This window comes from Prunus dulcis, chromosome 8, assembly GCF_902201215.1.
Source record: "Prunus dulcis chromosome 8, ALMONDv2, whole genome shotgun sequence".
Taxonomy (NCBI): Eukaryota; Viridiplantae; Streptophyta; class Magnoliopsida; order Rosales; family Rosaceae; genus Prunus; species Prunus dulcis.
Window position 1 is genome coordinate 17,043,791 of NC_047657.1, and position 20,644 is coordinate 17,064,434.

The window sequence follows — 20,644 nt, forward strand, 5'->3', positions numbered from 1 at the left end:
CAATTTTGTCTTCTCCCTCGGGCCCGAGCTCGGGCCGAAATCGCCTTCGGGTCTGCCCTGTTTGGTGGACCCCACACTCGCCCGGGCTACATCTTCGCTGCTGGACTTCGTTTTTTCGCCCAAACCCCCCCAGCCCGAGTCCAATGCCACTGCTGGACTTGCTCATATGAGCAGTTGGGTGAATTAGACACACAGTCCAATTTAGCATCTAATCAAAATGACACATCACTTTATTTGTCCTTATGATCCCATGTGAACATCCCGCGAACAACGCAAGTCCCTTCAGCCATAGACTATAGTGACGCATTCGACCATTTGCCAACCTTCCAAGTCTCTAGAAAATTAAATTATGTGCGTCTTTAGTCTCTAAATTTAAATCTGAGATATGTGAAACTCACATATGGGTCACCCAAGCAAACTAACATATTTAGGAAAGGAAAGTCACATCATGGACTACTTGTGATCACATATATTAACTCTAGAAAAATGCTTACCTCATTTTCTAGAATGTCAATTATAGTTTGACATGTGTGTAAAGATTTTATTTTTATTTTTTTTGGTGTGTTTTTGATAAATTATTTTTGTGTATGTGTCAACTGTGATTTGCAGAAGATATGAATGCCTCATTCCCAGGAAAAAGGGAAGCAATGTTATTAATCTTAAGGACCGTGAATAATATTATTTTAAAAAAAATACGCAACCTGATAGTTACATCAATTTCAGAAACGTTTTGTAATAAAAATACGAAGGACTTAGAATGTTATTGATTGTGGTGTGTAACATGTTTGGTGAATAAAATGACCTAAAGAAAGCTCATTTAAATGATAGGTGGTGAAGAATTCTCTAATCAATATTGCCGCTTGAAGCTTTGCTTGCGAGTGACGTCGTGATCTCACAATACCAACCTTTCTCAGAAGTAAATGTAATTTATTGTTTCAATTGACTGAGGAAGGAGTTTGCTGAATTCGTTAATATTCGTTAGTAGATATTAGAAAACAAAAAAGTTTTGAAAAGAGTCGCTCATGGATTTCAGTTTATCTTTTTGGGTTTAGAAGTTTGTTAATCCGTAAACATGTGTTTTCATGTTGCAGCAAGGAGTGGAAAGAACTACTACATTTGGAACCCCCTAATTAGAGAATCCATAAGCCCTCCAATACTCCCAAGTCACTATGAGCTACAATCCGTTGGATTCGGGGTTTTGTAATATTTTGAAATTGTATAAACTAGTCCTCGTTATGTCCAGAAAGAAGCTCCTTATTTTTAGCTTTGGAGTGGATACAGAATGGAGAAAAGTGGTCAGTGAAAAGTTAATGGCGAAGCTGAAGGATAGATACTTCAGGGTTTACCTTAATGGTAAACTTCATTGGATTAGAACAATATGTGGACACAACATAGATGTGATTTGTACCTTTAATATGGGCTCTGAATTAGTGGAAGAGTACATAAGTACATGGCGTGGTTTTGTTCTGGTGGTTTTGAATCCTCATACAAAACCAATGAGCAGCTTCAATTTACAAGAAATATGGAAGTATATTTATGTAATCTAGCATATTTATGGTATAATCAACATATGAGTTCACTAGACTCAAGTTCCTCACCGATGTCGTCCATTTCCTCGTCCAGCTTCTTTCATTATGTTTGACGAGTGATAGGTTTCAGACAGGAGAACCGTCGTTTTTGTGATTAATGGCAACATTCCAATTTTCTATAAAGGCGATTATTACAACATCCCATTACAAATATGAATTTTATTGGGTTATGTTACAAACTCCTCGAAGGCAGGCATTGTGATCAATGACCAAGAGAGAATGTCGATCAAGTTACATCATCCGTATGTCGACACTAGAGTTGGTGTCTCATACAAGAGAGGCAGGAACACGAGATATGAAAGAGGGATGAGGATGAGAGCCGATTGAGGTTGGGTTTGTGGTCTTCTTTCATTGTATTTTGTTGTATACTTTATATGTTGTTTTCGTTAAGGAATTCGTTGTTTCCTCTTATACTTGCAATTTTAGTCATTGGATTCATTTTGTGTAGATGATTTCTTATGTAAGGATCTTTCTTATCTATGTTTGCAATATTTGTATTCAATCATATTGAAGCGCATTTAGGTAATGAATTATATTTATCGTATAAATCAACATAGGAGTTCGCTAGGTTGAGGATCTTCAGCAATGTCTTTCATTTTCTCGTTCAGTTCCCTTCATTAGGTCTAATTGGTGGTTTTGAAAAGGAAAAAAAGCACGTGGAATGGTTTCGTTCTTGGTGTTTTGACTCCTCGTACAAAACCAATGAGTATCTTCAATTTACAAGAAAATTGTACAAATATGAAATTATATTTATGTCATCAAGCATATTTATGGTATAATCAACATATGAGTTCACTAGGCTCAAGTTCTTCAGCGGTCTCGTCCATTTGCTCATCCAGCTCCTTTGAGATGTTTGACGAGTGATAGGTTTGCTACATAATGAAGCATATTTACGGTATAATCAACAAAGGAGTTCGCTAGGTTGATGATCCTCAGCGATATCCTCCATTTTCTCATTTAGTTCCCTTCATTAGATCCAATTGGCGGTTTTGAAATGGAAAAATGGGTAGATAATGTATTTGCCAAGTAATGTCACACAAGTAGGTGGATTCCAGTCATTGACATTGATGGATTTCAGTTTATCCTTTTGGGTTTATACGTTTGTGGATCCATAAACCCATGCTTCTGCGTTACAACAAGGAGTGGAAATAGTGAAAAAAGGTGGAAATAGTGGAAAGGAGTGTTATAGCAAGGCAGGCATTGTGGTCAATGACCAAGAGAATGTCGATCAAGTTATGTCATCCGTTTTTCGACACTAGAGTTGGGTGTCTCATACAAGAGAGGCAGGAACATGAGATACAAAAGAGGGATGAAGATGAGAGACCATTAAGGTTGGGTTTGTGGTCTTCTTTGATTGTATTTTGTTCTACACTTTATATGTTGTTTTCGTTGAGGAATTTATTGTTTCCTCTTATAATTGCAATTTTAATCATTGGATTCTTTTTGTTTAGATGATTTCTTATGCGCTTCATTACCTAAATGTGCTTCATTAGTTTGTTGGCTAATAAAATGTGTAATTTATCTATACCTAGTAACCATTTTCATTTTCTCAAAATGCACTGACCTCCAAGAAAGAAACCAAGAAGTTCATCAAATTTTCCATTTCTGGTTAGTCCTCATAAACTTTGTTGCATGCACATTAATTTTAAGGTATGCTTGTCCTTGTAGTTCTTTTCCTTGATAACATTCTCAAATAAATCCCTAGTTTATGTTCTTTTTTTCCTATTTTTTTTCTTCTCTAATTTCCATTCCACTGTAATTAAATTGGGAAGCCCATATGTGTAACTAACATGTTTGAATTCTGAACTAGCTTTCATTTCTGGATGTGTTTCTACATATAGGCATGATTCTTTTTTTTAGTTTCCATTCGACTGCTATACAGGAAATTAAGGTGTAAATAAGAAGTTTGAATTTTTGCCTCACTATCATATTCTTAGTATGTTTCTACAAAGACATGACACTATTCCATTGATTTTTACTTAATTTTATGTATGTGTAGTGCTTTGATGTAGGAACAAACACTACAAAAGAAATATGGAAAAAGAGGAAAATTCAAAATCAGAAAATTGGGCTTCAAATATGAAAAATCATGCTTGAGCATCAATTATGGTGCTAAGAAAAGAAAGAAAGACCTACTACGTTTGGAACCCCCTAATTGAAGAACCCATAAGCCTCCAGTACTCCCAAGTCACTATAAGCCACAATCCGTTGGATTCGAGTTTGGTAATATTTTGAAATTGTATAAACTACTCTCAATTGTGTCCATAAAGAAGCTCCTTATTATTTTCAGGTTTGGAGTGGATACAGAATGGAGAAAAGTGGTGAGTGAAAATAATGGTGAAGCTGAAGGATAAACAATTCGGGGTGTTTACCTTAATAGTAAACTTCATTGGATTGGAACAACAGGTGGACACAACATAGATGTGATTTGTACCTTTAATCTGGGCAATGAATTACATGAAGAGTCACACAAGTACGTGGCGTGATTTTGGTCTGGCGGTTTTGAATCCCCATACAAACCAATTAGCAGCTTCAATTTACAAGAAATTTGTACAAATATTGAAGTATATTTATGTAATGAACAATATTTATGTAATGAACAATATTTATGATAAATGAACAATATTTATGATATAATGAACAGATGAGTTCACTAGGCCCAAGTTCCTTAGCGGTGTCGTCCATTTGCTCGTTCAGTTCTCTTCATTATGTCTAACGAGTGATAGATTTCTCATCCTATAATAAAGGGAACTGAACAAGAAAAGGGAAGACATCGTTGAAGATCCTCATCCTATATTGTTCCATGCAAGGAATGTGCTTAGATTTTATACAAGTTTAAATCTCAATGTCGATGCAGACATTCCTATTTCATTAGTGGACCAAGATGAGATGAGTATAATTCGTAAAAAGAATTTTGAGGTGAGATTTGGAGCAAAAATAGAGAAAGTGCCAAAGTTTCATTTACTGTACATGCAAGATGAAAAGTCTAAACAAAATGTAGTAAAAGATAGCTAATTCATCGAGAAATTTTCCATAACTTGTTTGGCTTTTATTTTATTAGAAAAATTATCGAGTTCTTATTTTATGTTCTTACTTTTGATGCCTCGGGACGTAATAGCCACCCGTATCTGGGATTTCAAGCCTATCATGACGTTAAGAATTTCATCCACTCTGGAGTTAATTATTTTCCTTCTTTAATAAAGTATTTAGCTATATATTTCTAAAAAACTAAAAAATATTTAGCTAAATGAACTATATTGATAATTAACCATGGTGGAAAGTTTTGCAGCACTTTTCAGCAGCAACAAAGAGAAGAAACTTATACTTCTATTCGGACGGCCGGAGTACGTTACTGACACTGAGGGATTTTGCATCATTCCCCGTTGCAAAATTCAATTTCTGTAATTCATTTGTAGTCTATAAAGCAATCATACTATTTATTTTTAAAAAATCTAAATAACTCTAACGTTTTATCTTCCTTAATTACAGTGGGCATGACTTTGGCACATGAGTTAATGCATGCATGATTGAGGCTTCAAGGTATGAATATGGATTTAGGCTTTATTATTCACTACAAATAATTTGCATGAAAAGAATAATAAGTTTTAAACTTATGCCTACCCTCAAGAGTGCTTTAAATTTTTGTTGGTCTAATAGGTTTTTGTATAATATTGTATGAAACTCTCTATTTCTGTGTTCTTATTTTTCCTCAATAATGAGTTCTTTTTGTAGGTGTTGAAGGAAAATGGTGATCTTCCTAATATAATTTCACCACCACTAATTAAATAATGGGGTTTTATTATTTTAGGTTCGACCCATTCGAGACGCAAGTCTCTTAATTACAATCCCTTGCTTCAAGGGGAAACCCTTTGATTCCATCATAAAGAAACAGAACGTGTGTGTTTGATTTTGCAGCTGCTCCCAAGTCCAACCTCAGGATGCCTACGTATCCCTTGCGGGAATCAAGCCACTCGTAGTTCAAAGATTCATGATGAATAAATGACTCATCGCAAAACGAAGAATTTGAATGGGTTTGATTGAGGAGTTTAAGTGAATTTAGCTGAATAAACCAGGGATTCGATATGAAAATATGTTTGGGATGGTTGCATCTAGATTGAATCTCTAGATTGCCTACGTACCCTTTTAAAGGGATCAAACCAACGTAGTTCGAAAAATTTAGAAATTAATGGGTAAGTGTGGAGTTGGTGTCTTTGAGACGATTTGAAGATTTTCATAGGTAGGTGACCTATGGGAAAATTTTGAATGGTTTTGTACCACTTTTTCTTTTTGTCAATGTCCCAGAAAATTAATGAGCAATTTTGAATAATGGGTAAGTGTGGCCCATTAATTGAGAATTTGTGTTTGAGATATTTGAATTTAATCTCATTGGAGTTTTCATGGGTAGATGACCCATGTGAAAAATTTGGATGGTTTTGTACCATTTTTATTTTTTTGTCAATGTCCAAGAAAAACAATAAGCAATTTTGATTCACCCACTATTTTTCTAAAATTGACAAGATTTGCAATTGGACCCAAATATGGCTATGAGGATTGTTGAATTAATCCATTAACCATATGATAGGAAATTAGAAATCTAGGCCTCTATAAATTTAATGGGTAATTATTTGGCCACCCACTAAATATATTGGGCCTTTAAGAATTAAAGGGAATATAACCTAGTAATTTGACTATGAGCCCTTTAGCACATATATATTTTTTATCTGTTGGTTTGTGCTCATTTGGTTTATCAAAAAACCAATCACAATTGAACTAGGACTTCAGAGATAGAGACTGTAAAGGACTTCTGATTTTTGACTTGGAAAAGAGTTACGCTACTGCTAAGACACTTCTGCTCTATTTAGAGTGCCAGACTGACTCTGGCTCAAACTTCATGCCATTAGCTATTTACTGCCTCACTGTCAGACTTTTTCACAAGAAAACCTCCACAAGGTACGACTCCTCTTTGTTGGTCACAGTTTGCCCCTTCACCTAAACTGACATCTTTTCCTTCCTGTTAGCCTAACCTCAAGGCTTCATCCATGTGCAAATTAAACAAAGTGGCGTACAGCCACTTCCCTTTTCCTTTTTTTTTACTTGTTGACTTTTCTTCTTCTCTTTCTCTGCAACACCAAGTCTTTTGTCCTTTGTTTTGCTTTTTTTTTCTTCCAACTCCAACAAGGTGGCGTCAGCCACTCTCTTCTCTTTTTTTTTGGTTTTAGCTTTTTTTTTTTAAAGCTGCCATATGGAACTGCCAACAAAAACGTGGCCACTCTTTTTTTTTAAAATTTCCTTCACAAGCCCAACTAGTTTTAAGTTTTGTTTGTTGTGGCCAACAGTACCCCCGAAGCTTTTTCCCCATTTCTCTTTCGACAGGAGTCTTCCTTCTTCTTTGTTATTTGCTGCTGCTATCTGCAGCATCAGGCCGAGCCACAGCCAACATGGTTGTCTTCCTTTTCAAGCACAGTTTTATTTTTATTTGCTGTGAGATTAAACCCTCAGTGATTTTGTTTGTGGGTTTTGTACCCAAATTGGATTTGTGCTCTTGAGAACCCACTGAATGAGTTTTATGCCCAAAAATGGATATACCATTCAGGGTATTTGATTGAGGGTTACACACCCATGATGGATTTTGTATCCAATATTTTGTATCCATTTCAAAGGATTTCCTTTTGCTCCGCAGAGCTTTGTTAAACAGGAATCCGCTCATGGATTTGTTGTTCATGATTTAAGGGTTGCCACCCATTATGGATTTATCATCCAAGAGTTTTATTTGCGGGTTGCCACCCATGATGGATTAATAATCCATATAATTTGGTTTGTGGGTTGCCACCCGATGAGGATTAATTGACAGAATCCCTATACCTGTGAAAATGTCTCCTCTTGTATTTGTGCTCCTGCAATTTTCCTTCTGCAACAGTTTTCTTCTTCTGTCGTGTTCTCCTTCTTTTCTGTTCTCCTCCTTTTTCTTTTTTTTTCTTTAATGCAGAATATTTATATTAAAAATTGAATAACCAACTCCCCCAAAAATAGGAGCCACTAAACTCTCTTAAACGTTTTCATTGGTTGGAGACCCCCACCTTTTTCCAAACTTCCCCCCACCTTTTTCCAATCCCACGTTCCAATATTTTGTGATTTTTGTGATTTTTTTATTCCAACAGTAGGTATAATTGGTGATATGAAACCGGAAAGATTGGTAGAAGAAGGTATTTCTCAAGTAGTGTCATACATGTACCGGAAATGGTTTTGTTCTAGAGGTTTTAAGTACTCCTCATTCAATAAAATCAATGAGCAACTTAAGTTTACAAAAGATTTGAATAAATGTTATGCAAATCTTACGAAAATCGATTCAGATGAAGCTTATCGTGAAGGGTTTAAGCAGAATATGCATGCTGTGAAAGAAAATGGCTTCAAAAAGACATTGGATTGCATCGTTTAAAAAGGACGTCTGGTACCTAAAATGGAAGAAGATGAAGATAATTGTGAAGATGCAAAAGGAAGTCTCTCACTACACAAAAATAACGAGGCACGCCGGCACCACGAGGGCTACGGTGGGCTATAGCCTAGTGAGGTCTTTGGGTTAAAAAAAAAAAAAAAAAACCTATATATTTGCCTTCTTTTAAATATTGTCCAGATATTATATATTAAGAGATGGCAATGTTAATTTTAAATCGGTGTTAGTAATTTCTTCCTTAGCTAAAGCGTGCTTTGTATGTTCCTTGGAATTGATTAACTTAATAGTACAATTTCTCCTTTGATATGACATTTTTGTAATTAACAATGTCTATGACCATTTTTGTAATTAAATCAGACCCCAGCAAAAGAAAGCAGATAATATATCACAGCGTTACAGAAAATTACATTTTTCATATCACATGTATAAGACTGATAAGCTATATATGGTGGGCTTGGGTAGATGTGGTTGCTGATGATGAACACAATCTTCTTCTTCTCGGCGTCTGGTGCTTTAGGCTTCTGGTTGGTTTTGAAAACAGAACAGAAAAACCTGGTTGGTTTGAGCCTTCTTTGAGAGTTAAATAATCGAACAAAGAAGTGGGATATATCTGGAAAAAAAGAAAAAAGAAAAAATAATCAGATTCTGTGGAAGCCATTAACAAGAATGCATGAAAGAAAGTGACTAAGCTGAAGGAGATGCCAGGAAAGTATTTGACAAGATGAACCCTTGTTTACTCGGTAAGTCACGGTACAAACAATTTGTTTTGTATATTTCTGTTAACGGGTGAATTTGTACTAAAGAAATTAAGGCATAATCACACACATAACACAGGTGTTTGAGTGGTTCACCTATAATGGGGCTACATCCACTATAGTTTCTGGCTTTGTATTTGTATTTGAATAGGAGATTACATTGTACATGAGAGAGAGATATGGGGAGAGAGACTTGAGAGCTCTAGTAGAAGAGAAATAGGGAGCTTGGGATAGCTTTGGACAGCTCTTGGAGAAGTGGCGGCTGCTGGATCCTTTGCTTGGAGGTGGTGAGCTCCCTTTTGTAGTCCAAGTAGTGGTAGAGAACGCATGACTTCCTTCATTTGGGGATTCTACATGGCCTCCCCCTGCTTTGGGGGGCGTGGGCATTGAGAAGGCATGGGAGGGGGCATGGCTAGCTACTCCTCCTTTGGTAGGATGTGAGGTATGACTGATAACAATATTAGTTAGTTTATATTCAGTTAAACTGTCACGTGTGTGCTTACGTATTGTTAGTTAGTATTAACTGTAATTAGTTAGACTATTAAGTTTTGATTACTGAGATATTAAACATTAATGACACTACGATTGTAAACATTTTTGTGAAATCCGTATACGGATAAGGGCGGAACCATGAATTTTTTAACGGGTGGGCTAGCTAAAATTATTAGCTTAAAATTTAATGATTATTTTTTTTGGTACTTAAAATTTCTGTAGTCTTTGTAGAAATAAAAGTAAACATTAAATCATATAAACCAAGCTAGTTCATAGCTCCATAGACTAATTTTCAATAAGTTTTAACATAAACCAAATATGGTTTAACACTATAGTGGATTGAACATCTAAGGCTTTTTACCTCAATTGACCTCAGGTTCCTTCATGCATTCATTTCATACATGAAAAATTGGTTTATGTAAAAATATTGATTAATAAGTATGAAAAATGGGTTTTCGGAATAATCATTTTCTCAAGATAATTTTTTGCGGCTTTTATTCCTCACACATCAGATAAGAAAACTTGATTTTATGGGATTTTAGTATGAAGTATATATTGACTTAATGAGCCACCATTTTTAGCCGAAATCGTATTTTGCACTAAAATCGATTTTTCATATTTTGATTTGGTGGGAATTTGATTTTCTAGTATTTTTATTTGAATCCAAATGGGGGGTACTTCCTTATTTACATTGTAAACTTAAGTAAATGGAGTAATATAAAAATAAATAAAATTAAAATGACAAAGACAAGCTTAGTATGGTTCCGCCCTTGTATACGGAGCATATCATTTTCTCTTGAATCTTCTTCTTCTTTCTAACTTTCTTAATTCTTAAGCTTCCTCTTCTAAACTGTTAACAATGACAAACAAGGGTTATCCTTTAATTGGTGGAATTTGTTTAAGGGGAAAGGTGAGGTCAACATGGTGTCAACAATTTCTTTCTTGAGGAAATATATATAGATATAGGAATTTGGTCCTAGTATATCTATATATATAGATTGTCAATCACAGTTTTGTCATTCACATGAACACGGAACTAGCAATATTTCAGACAAGATCCTTTTGGAATGTGGTCCTTGTATAATGTTCATTCCTCAGTTAGTTAAGCAGAGATTTCAATGGCTTTGACATCGGCTGTTTTCATCAAGTGGGCACAAGAGCAAACAAAAACTCACACATCACAGAAAGCAACAAACGAGTAATCCCACTAAAATCAAAGATGCAGACTTTGCCGAGGTTTTTCCTAAAAGAAAGAAAAAGAAAATGAAGGCCAGGTGCAGTCAACAGAGAAAGCGACTAATGAGAGTGAGGCTCTTCGAAATCAAATGGGTATGTACAGAGGCCATCATGACAGGGAATATTCGACGAGGAAGATGGAGGCCTTTCCGATTTTCATGAAGCTCCGTGTAATATGTCGTAACCTGAGAAAGAGAAGGTGCTAAATTATAATTGTAAGTATGTGCATTACAAATGGGTTTGGTGTGTAATGGTAGGTACGTGCTTAATTGCTCTTCTTTGTTGGTGGTTGTGTTTGGTGTCTTAGGCCTTCGACCCAACTCTAAGAGTACTTCTACCCGTGTAGGTCATCCTCTAAAAACCAATTCTAGTGGTGAAGGTCAGTCGGGGTAAGAAATGGGCTCCATCAACCTGGGCTATTGTTTGGGTTTGTTGATGTCAGCATGATATCAGAGACCAATTAAAATACCCAAAAAAATTATAAAAATATCAAATAATTTTTAAAAAAATACCAAAACATTCAGAATTTTTTATTATTTATAAATACTTAACCATGTTCTTCACTTCTCACACCAAAACTTCATACAAATTTCTCTCATCATATCTCATGTGAATAGTGTTTGCATTTACTTACCATGGCAATGAGTGGAAAAGCAAAATAAAAACAGGTAGGGTAGTCACTATTCACATAAATAGTGTCTGCCCATACTTGCCCTTACCCTTTGTTGTGGCACCATGAGTGAAAAGTACTCTAAACTTAAGCCCAGAAGCAATGAGACAACCCTTAACTCTATCCACCAAGCTAAGCTAGTACCCGATAATTAAAGTGCTTATGTCAACGAGGTCTAACTAAATAGAAAAAGGATCTTGATGTACAAACCAGTGATCTCATATTATTATTATTTTTTGAAAAAAAAAACTCGGAATTTTGTTTTAAAGGAAAACATAATTTTATCAAGTTAAGAGGCTTTTACCCTTTTCTGCCTCACTAACATGAGTGACGGTGAGCAAGCCAATGCGGATTAGCAAATTAATATTTCAGTGTACCATCCATCCATGCATATTGCATGCCATGGATATTGGGGGTGGGACCCTCTGAACATCATCCCTAGGGAAAGAAGATGGAAATTTAAGTTATAAAGAAGAGTTTCCTAGGCACTAATTGGTGACTAATGACCAATTGGTTATAGTTTACGATGTGACACTGATTTGGTAATAATATGGGATTTTCTTTTGAATAATATAAAGACCAAACCGATTCATGAATCTGCTGCCAGGAAGATTGGATTGGAACCCCTGGAAATAGTAAAAGTAATATTTATTTATTGTAAAGCAATTTGTGATGGATGGAAGGTCATGGTTTTCAACAACATATCCATATTTTCATTTGGTGGCTAAGCATCTCTAAGTATTTTGGGGTTCAAACTTTTCTGTCTAGTCTTTTAAGACTTGAATTGAAGCCTTACTATTTCCAGTTGTAAAATGGTGGTCTTCGCCAATTCCACAACTTTTTCATCAACTTTTGTAATGAACCTCCTAGGCTATTCCTCTAGGGCGCTAATTAAGTAGAAAAATTTGTGTGAAAAAATTATCATATGGCATATCGAAATTGGCCAAAGATAATTCACAATTAGCAGCGGAGTTCCCTCTGTTTTGTTCATTTTGATTTTTTTGATAAGATTTTGTTCATTTTGATGGTGTCCCAAGTTCACTCCAATTTATAGCTTATTAGCTTACCAATTTTGCATATCATATCAACTTTAATACTAAATCAGGAAAAAAAGAAACCATGAGTTTTTTGGCCGATCCATAATAAATAAATATGAAAAAGCGACCCAACCCAACCCGCAAACAAACCCCACAAATACACTACACATCTGCAAAATACGTATACATAAACAGTAACAAAGATACAAAATTCTGCTTTTCAAGCTCAGAGAGAGAGAGAGAGAGAGAGAGAGAGAGAGAGATTCAGATAGAAAAAGAAAACCCAGCATTCTATGAAAGCCATGAAAAGTTTACATCAACATCACCATGAAATTAGCATATTCACATATGACATATGCCATCCCATCAGAACAAAACTCTGGTTTTCAAGCTCAGAGCTTATCTGGATTTCTTTGCGAAAAGGGGGGTTATTATGAAACTCCGGATTAATCATAAGCTGCTATGAATCTAATGAAAAGCACTGAGAGAGAGAGCAAAGAAAACCCAGAATTCTATAATAAAAAAAAGCTATGAAAAGTTTACATCAATCAAAATCACCAAGAAATTAGCAGAAGCAGATAAGCAACGGCATGGCTGTGTGTACTAAAAATAGTAAAACACCAGCTCTTCTATCCATAAGCATATATGCTATAGTAATGCTGGTGGGCATGGGTAAACGTGGCTGCTGATGATGACCTTGTTGGCGTTTGATGATGTGGTGGTTTCAGAGACTCCAGCAGAAGCTGAAGGACTATTAGTATCATCGGAAACAGAGCAAAAGCATTGGACAATTTGATCAAATATCATCCTCTTCACTAACCTCTTCTTCACTGGGAAGACACTCCCAGCTTTTGGTTTGAACAACCATGGCTCAGCCTTGCTTTGATCTTGAGATGAGCTCAACTTCAGCTTCATGGGCGCCTTTGGGTGGTGCTCTGTTTTGGGGCAGAGGAGGTCATCTTCCCCATCTGGCTTCAAGCACTTCCTTGCGTCTGAAGTTTCCTTCATTGCCATGTACGTAATCTCTCTCTCTCTCTCTCTCTCTCTAAGTGTGTGCTTCTTCCTTTCCTCTGTGTTTATGAGGAATTGTGTGAAGCCGTGCCCTACGAGTTTAATATATGAGGAAATTAAGCTTCGATTGTAGGCCCTACCTAGTACCTTACATATTCCATTGCGTCACCTTGTCATCAGCAGCAGGGTACGTGTGGGGACCTGCTGCTGAGTAGAGGAGGATATGGTGATTGACGAAGATGGTTATCACTGAGGAAGGACTTTGCTTTAATTCGTTATCTCCTAATCTTGGAAATTAGAAAGAAAACAGAAAAATCTTCAATTCCATGTGACAAAGAAGAGGAAAAGGCATTTCACATGGAAAAAAAGAGCTGAAATGACCTGTGGCAGGAGTAATTATTTGTACGGTTGCACAGTGAATCTTAGATGGATTAGCTTAGCCTGGTTTTGTAATCTGCCACTTTCGATAGACATATATGCAGATCTCTGGCTGGAAATTTGGCGCCATGTACAGATCATAGATGTGATTGATGGATATTTGCTAAACTGACATCTCTAACCATATATGTATATCTCTGTTTTGTTCATTTTGATGGTGACTCTAAGATTATAACACACTGTCTAGCTGATTAGCTTACCAATTTTTTTAACATCATATCAAAAGAAACCATATGTTTTTTGGCCGGTCCATAAATGAAACATATGAAAACGCAACCCACACATACACATCTGAAAAATACACACATTGTACACAGTAACAAAGATACGCATATTCACATATGTCATCCATCACAACAACACTCTACTTTTCAAGCTCAGAGAGAGATGAAAGAAAACGCAGAATTCTATGAAAACCATGAAAAGATTACATCAACATCACCAGGAAATTAGCAGAGCAGAAACAGAAAATCATTCCATATCTATGGTGGTGGGCTTGGGTAAACGTGGTTGCTGATGACCTTGTTGGCGTTTGATGATGTGGTGGTTTCAGAGGCTCCAGCAGCAGAAGCTGAAGGACAATCTGAAACAGAGCAAAAGCATTGGACAATTTGATCAAACATCATCCTCTTCACTAACCTCTTCTTCACAGGGAAGACACTGCCAGGTTTTGGTTTGAACAACCATGGTTCAGCCTTGGTTTGATCTTGAGATGGGCTCAAATTCAGCTTCATGGGCTCCTTTGGATTGTGCTCTGTTTTTGGGCAGAGGAGGTCTTCTTCCCCATCTGGCTTCAAGTACTTCAGCGCCTTCCTTTCATCTGAAGATTTCTTCATTGCCATCTCTTCTCTGTTGATTGAGGAATTGTGGGAAGCTCCCTGATAGTTTAAATAGATGAGAAAAATGTTTCCATTGTGGCCCCTGCGTCAATTCACAACGTGTGGTGGTGGGGGTGGTTGGGGGCGAGTGATGTTGACTACGAAAGAGTTTTCTTACTTCCGCATCTCTCTGTCCTTTTTTTTTTTTTTTTGCTGGACAAACCCGTTGTTCCAATCACTAGAGGGGCGAACATGCAGCTTCAATACATTTACATCAAGATCTTTTGTAATCTTGAATTTATGGCAAGAAGAAGAGGCATCAATACATTTCATTTTTCTCATTCCTTAGCTTCTTCCCACTGACATATTTCTTTCTAATTATATTCTGGTTTGATTAGACAATAATTAGCACTTGGCTTAGTATGACGAAACCTTTGAGCCAATTCAAACGGTCCAGGTATGTGGAGTAGTAGTGTCATCTTTCCTCCTAGTTTGATTTAACATGTTTACAAAGTCACCGGATTTTACCAACTTGCAAAATAGACAAAGAGGGGAAGAAAAAGAAAGAAAGAGACACAAAAAGGTGGGGATTGGGAAAAAGCCCATGAGAGCAAAAGTTGAAGTGTTCATATGGACATGAAAAGTGACTTTAAGATGAAGAGGTAGAAAGAAAATACAGCCAATTTCATACAACTTTAGTACAATTTTGTTGGATGAGTCTCTCCTGCTGCATTCCTCTTCTTGATTTAATTAGATCTAGGATCCTAATAGAAATTTTGTTGTTTCCCCTTCTTGCATTCTTGATTTATCCTGTTTGCTTGAGCCATTATAGCTTTGGGACCAACTTCAATTGTATATGTAAATTAAGAAGACGCTCGACTTGCCCTTGTCTTGCCCGTTTGAAATCCATGTATGAGAGGTTGGGTTTCAGAATTCGTGTTATTTTGGACTTGAAACCAAGATGTTATATCAATTCGAATCACGCTTAAGTCCATCAAATAATGACTCAATTAAACTTTAGTCAAATTTAATTTAAAAAGTGCAGTCCAATCCAGCTCATCACGCAAGGCTTAAATCCATAATAAGTAGAAAATTAAGGCAATATATGCCTATTACCCAAACATTTACTATAATGTTTAGTTTTTTTTATTTTAATTTTATAGAAAAAGAAGTAATATTTCCAATGAAATGTTGATACAAGTGTTTGTTGTCTCCATAACACTTACAACCAGCCGCAACAGAACACCTAATTTCATCAAGACATGTCACTCTCCTGTATACATGCAGCTACTAGCTGGCGCCAAAAGGATAATGTCCAGGCCAACTGCAGACTTTGATCAACACGCAACACAAAAATCCAATCTAATCATCATGAAGTAGATGTCTCATGAACCAAATATTTTTTTTTGGGTTTTTGTGTATGTGATGTGGGATTCTATGAATCTCTTAGAAATTTGATCCACATTTTGTTAGTCAGTGAATTATAAACCAAAAGTGTTCACACGTGAGATTGAGACAAAATCACTTTTAAAAATGAAATGGTATGTGTACATCACACGTCGCTTTGGTGGCCCACTCACCTCCCCATATTTTCTCAACATTTTCTTGCACTACCACTTGCGTAAGATTGATTGGTATGTATTTTCAAACCACTTGCCTAGTATGAACATGAACGTCAATAAGAAGAACACATGGAAATAAAACTTGATTAGGTTGTTCGAGGAAAGTTTAGGGTTGTTTGATATTCATCTCGTCGTTACAGGAGGAGGAGAGGAGCTGTTGTGGAAGGAATTGAACTCAAAGAGAGAGATGAGAAATCCAACCCTAAGTCAATTTGAAATGTCTCTGACTGAGAGAGCAAGTGATAGAAGAGTGGGAGATTTTCTGTTTTTGAAAAAAATCTCAAATGAGATGAGGAATTACGGTTGAGAGGGAGAGATGCTATAGCGTAAAAAGGCCCAAGAGAAAACCTATTACCTCGACCTGTTATAGCAGGTTCTCTTCTATTTTCTTTACAAATTAATTTCATAAAGGACAAATGGTGCACCCATGCGCCAGGTGCACTGTAGAAGGTGCCCTATTACCACTTGCCTAGTATGAACATGAACGTCAATCAGAAGAACACATGGAAATAAAAGTTGATTAGGTTGTTCGAGGAAAGTTTAGGGTTGTTTGGTGTTCAACTTGAATTTGACTTTTTAAACTCAAAAATAGGATTTGAGTTTAAAATAAAGAAAATCTGTTTAGTAACTCTATTTTTAAAAACTCAAACTCAAGAACAACTAAAAAACACCCCAATTATTAAAAACAAAAAATATCTGTTTTTTCAGTTTTTTTTTCTAACAATCCACAAATTCTCAAAATTTTAAGATTTAAAAATAGTTTTCAAGTTGCATGCCAAACAAGTTTTTGAATCTTAAAAATAGATTTAAGAACTCCTTGCTTTTAAGAAAAATTTAAGTTTTTAAGTTTCCTATTTGAATAGGATACCAAACGCCCTTACTTTCCATGATTATTCAAATTAATTATTAAGATTATTGAAAATGGTCATTGATTTATTTAAGGATTTCATTTGTCACTTTCTTTATGTCTCCATTGATTTATGCGGCAGGTGATCTCATGGCTAAGAACCATAAGCCCAAATCCCTATGCATTAATTCCCCTGAGTGTATATATATAAAAATAAATACTAACGATTCAATTGCGATATATTTAGTATTATGTTTCATTAGTATTTCAGTATACCTGCAGCTAATAGCTGGAGCCTAAAGTAATGAGAGGATGAAAGATGCTTGTGCTTCAAGGTGAGAGGATGAGAGGATGCAAAAAATAACCTCTAGATATTTTACGTTGTGAAACTAGATGGAGAATAGCAGAGATTGAACTTTGATATCTTTCTTAGATTTTTCTTATATTTCTTAGATATAATTTCATATCTTTTTGTAATACCTATTTAGAAAGGATACAAACTCCTCTATAATTTCATACACACTCTTAGATTCATATTTTTTTATGAGGTATTGCACATATTTGAATCCATGTATCTCTTGGATTGCACCTCTTAATCAAAATCAAGAGGTACCACTTAAGAGTGTCTTTTAACTTATTTTCATGTTTATGAATTGCTCTTAACGTTCATATATTTAACTCAAACATATAGGCATCAAGAGATACAACTTAAGATTGAAAAGTTGTTTGGAAATCGCATCTCTGTATCAAACGACTGGCCATTTTTCTGAGACGATCACATTATACCGAGACAACAAACTAAAGTTTCTACTTGGAACGATCGGTCGCTTCTTATCGACAACCGGTCGCCTGCCTTATATTGTTGAAAACTCTCCAACATCCCCACATCATCATAATTGTGTTTGTGTATGAGAAATTCCCCTTCTATGTAGTTTAGACTATTATTTATACTATAAAAATAAAAATAAAAATAAAAATCATGCCTTTTCGTGAATTTTCTATTGGCGGGAAATAAACTTCCAACTTTTGGCTGCAACCTCAGGACCATGATATTCATCTCCACTTTATAATTTATAGCCATACTGCAATTATAATTTAAAGATTAATTGGCCCAAAGGCCTCACTCGAAGTAACAACAGTTAATTAAGCCCAAGTTTAACTCCATAGCAATTTTTGATGATGCATGGCATGTTACACCGTGACTTGTGACGCAACCACGGACGTAAAGTTATAGCGTCAAAGCCCACGTCGTCACATTCCACAGACTGTCACCGCCCGCAATAATAATTAGACAGAGAAAAAAAAAAAAAACCAATTTAATAATTGTCTTCTTCAAGGATGTGAAGAAGAGTTATTTACATTAACACGTTTAGAGGTTTTCGGTTTTTGCACTGAAAGACTCTAAAATCTTAGAAATTATACGAACATATTATTAGGTTTTAAATTGTTTTCACAAAATTTTTTTTTGTTGATTTTACATTCAAATATTTTTTATATATCATTGAAGTTAATTTTGTCATTTGTATTAATTTTATATTTTTTAAATAAAATCAATAATTTTTGAACGAACCATCAATGAAAAGGGTGTTTTATAAAAACAATTTAATATCCTATAGGGTGTTCGTTTGATTTTTGAAACTAGAAGGTAGCTTGTGGAAAAACTGAAAAACTTCAGGGGGTGTGTTAGTGTATATAATTCAATGAACCTAGCTCATAATTTGGTTTTAAAGAAAACATAATTTTATTAGATTAAGTGGCCTTTTCCCTTTTCTGCCCCTCTAACATGAGTGATGATGTTGATACAAAGGGAGGGCATGCATATTGGGGGTGGAACCCTGAACATCATTTTCTATGATGGATCAAAACTCATTGGTGACTTTTTGACCAATTGATATTTATAGTTGGGATCGTGATTTGGTGATGGTGGGATTTTAAAAGTAATGTTTTTCTGATGGTCCTCCATTACAATTTGATGGATGGAAAGTCATGGTTTTCCTTTTAAAAACGTATCTTAATTTGGCTAAACATCTCTATCCATTTATGGGGTTAACTTGAGCTTTTCTGGCTTATCTTGACGGAGTGAAAAGGCTTTGAAGCCTTACTATTTTAATGATGGATTCAGTGCCCACCAGCAGCACAGCTCTCTGTGTTTTATTCATTTTGAATTGACCCTAACTTTATGACACTTTGTCTCGCTTAGCTCACCAATTTTTTCACATCATATCAACTTCAATCCTGATCAAGAAAGAACAAACCATACGTTTTTTGGCCGGTTCAAAATTAAATACGAAAAAGCCAACATGAAATGAAAGCCCACACATACACACAGCAGTAACACAGATTCGCATATTCAGATATGTCCAAGAACAAAACTCTGTTTTTTAAGCTCAGGGAGAGAGAGAGAGAGAGAGAGAGAGAGAGAGAGAGATCAAAGAAAACCCAGCATTCTATGAAAGCCATGAAAAAACTACAACACCACCATTGAAATTACCAGAAAGAAACAGAAAAAGAATTGCATGCCTAGACTGGGTAAACGTGGTTGCTGATGACCTTGTTGCTGGCGTTTGATGATGTGGTGGTTTCAGAGGCTCCAGCAGAAGCTGAAGGACTATTACTAGTATCATCTGAAACAGAGGAAAAGCATTGGACAATTTGATGAAACATCATCGTCTTTACTAATTTCTTCCTCACCGGGCGGACACTTCCAGGTTTTGATTTGAACGACTGCCATGGCTCAGCCTTGCTTTGATCTTCAGATGGGATCAAGTTCAGCTTCATGGGCTCCTTTGCGTGGTGCTCTGTTTTGGAGCAGAGGAGGTCCTTTTCCCCATCTGGGTTCAAGTGCTTCAACGCCCTCTCTGTATCTGCAGTTTCCTTCATTGCCATCTCTCTCTTTCTCTTTCTCTGTCTGTGAATGTGTGCTTCCTTCCTTCTGTGTTGGTGTGCTTAAATGGATATCTTTTTAGACCCCGTTTGTTACATAGGATTGGCTAGAACAGAATTAATAATAAGAATTGTCTAGGATAGGCTTGGCTTGGATTAAGTCCTATCTTATATTTGGTGGAGTAGTGGCATCTTTCTTCCTAGTCTGATTAACACCGTGTTTAAAAAGCTACTTACCTGATTTCAACATCATCTCCCTTTACAACTTTATCTTGAATATTATTCTGTCATGCTCATTCCAATTTCCCAACAAGCCTTCTTCAATTGTATGCCACTCCTTTCTCTCTCTCTTTCTTCTTTCTTTCTCTTTTGTTTTGCGTCGGTTTGATGTGGACAATTACAAAAGAAAGTAACGAAGTTGAAAGAGATACCACAAAAGCACTCGACAAGATGGGAGCCCAAACACTAGTTCATATGTCACTTTTTTTTTTTTAAATCTCTAGTGATTTATAATTGCATTATTTCCACAACCTTGAGAACTTTGAATTAAGTCAGAAAATTAAATTGCTAATGGCTGCAATCAAAAGGCTAATTCAGAATTAGTGCTGGTAACCCTTTTTTTGTAGAAGCATGAATGTTTTTCAATTGATGCTAAAGATTATGTGTAAAACAAAGAATGTAAATATGAGTCTCTTCTTCTGTAGAAGATAAGCTATGCTTATCATTAGGTGAAGTTTAGAGGCAAAGGAGATCACTCATATATTTACATATATAATAATGACTTTTTCTGCATGC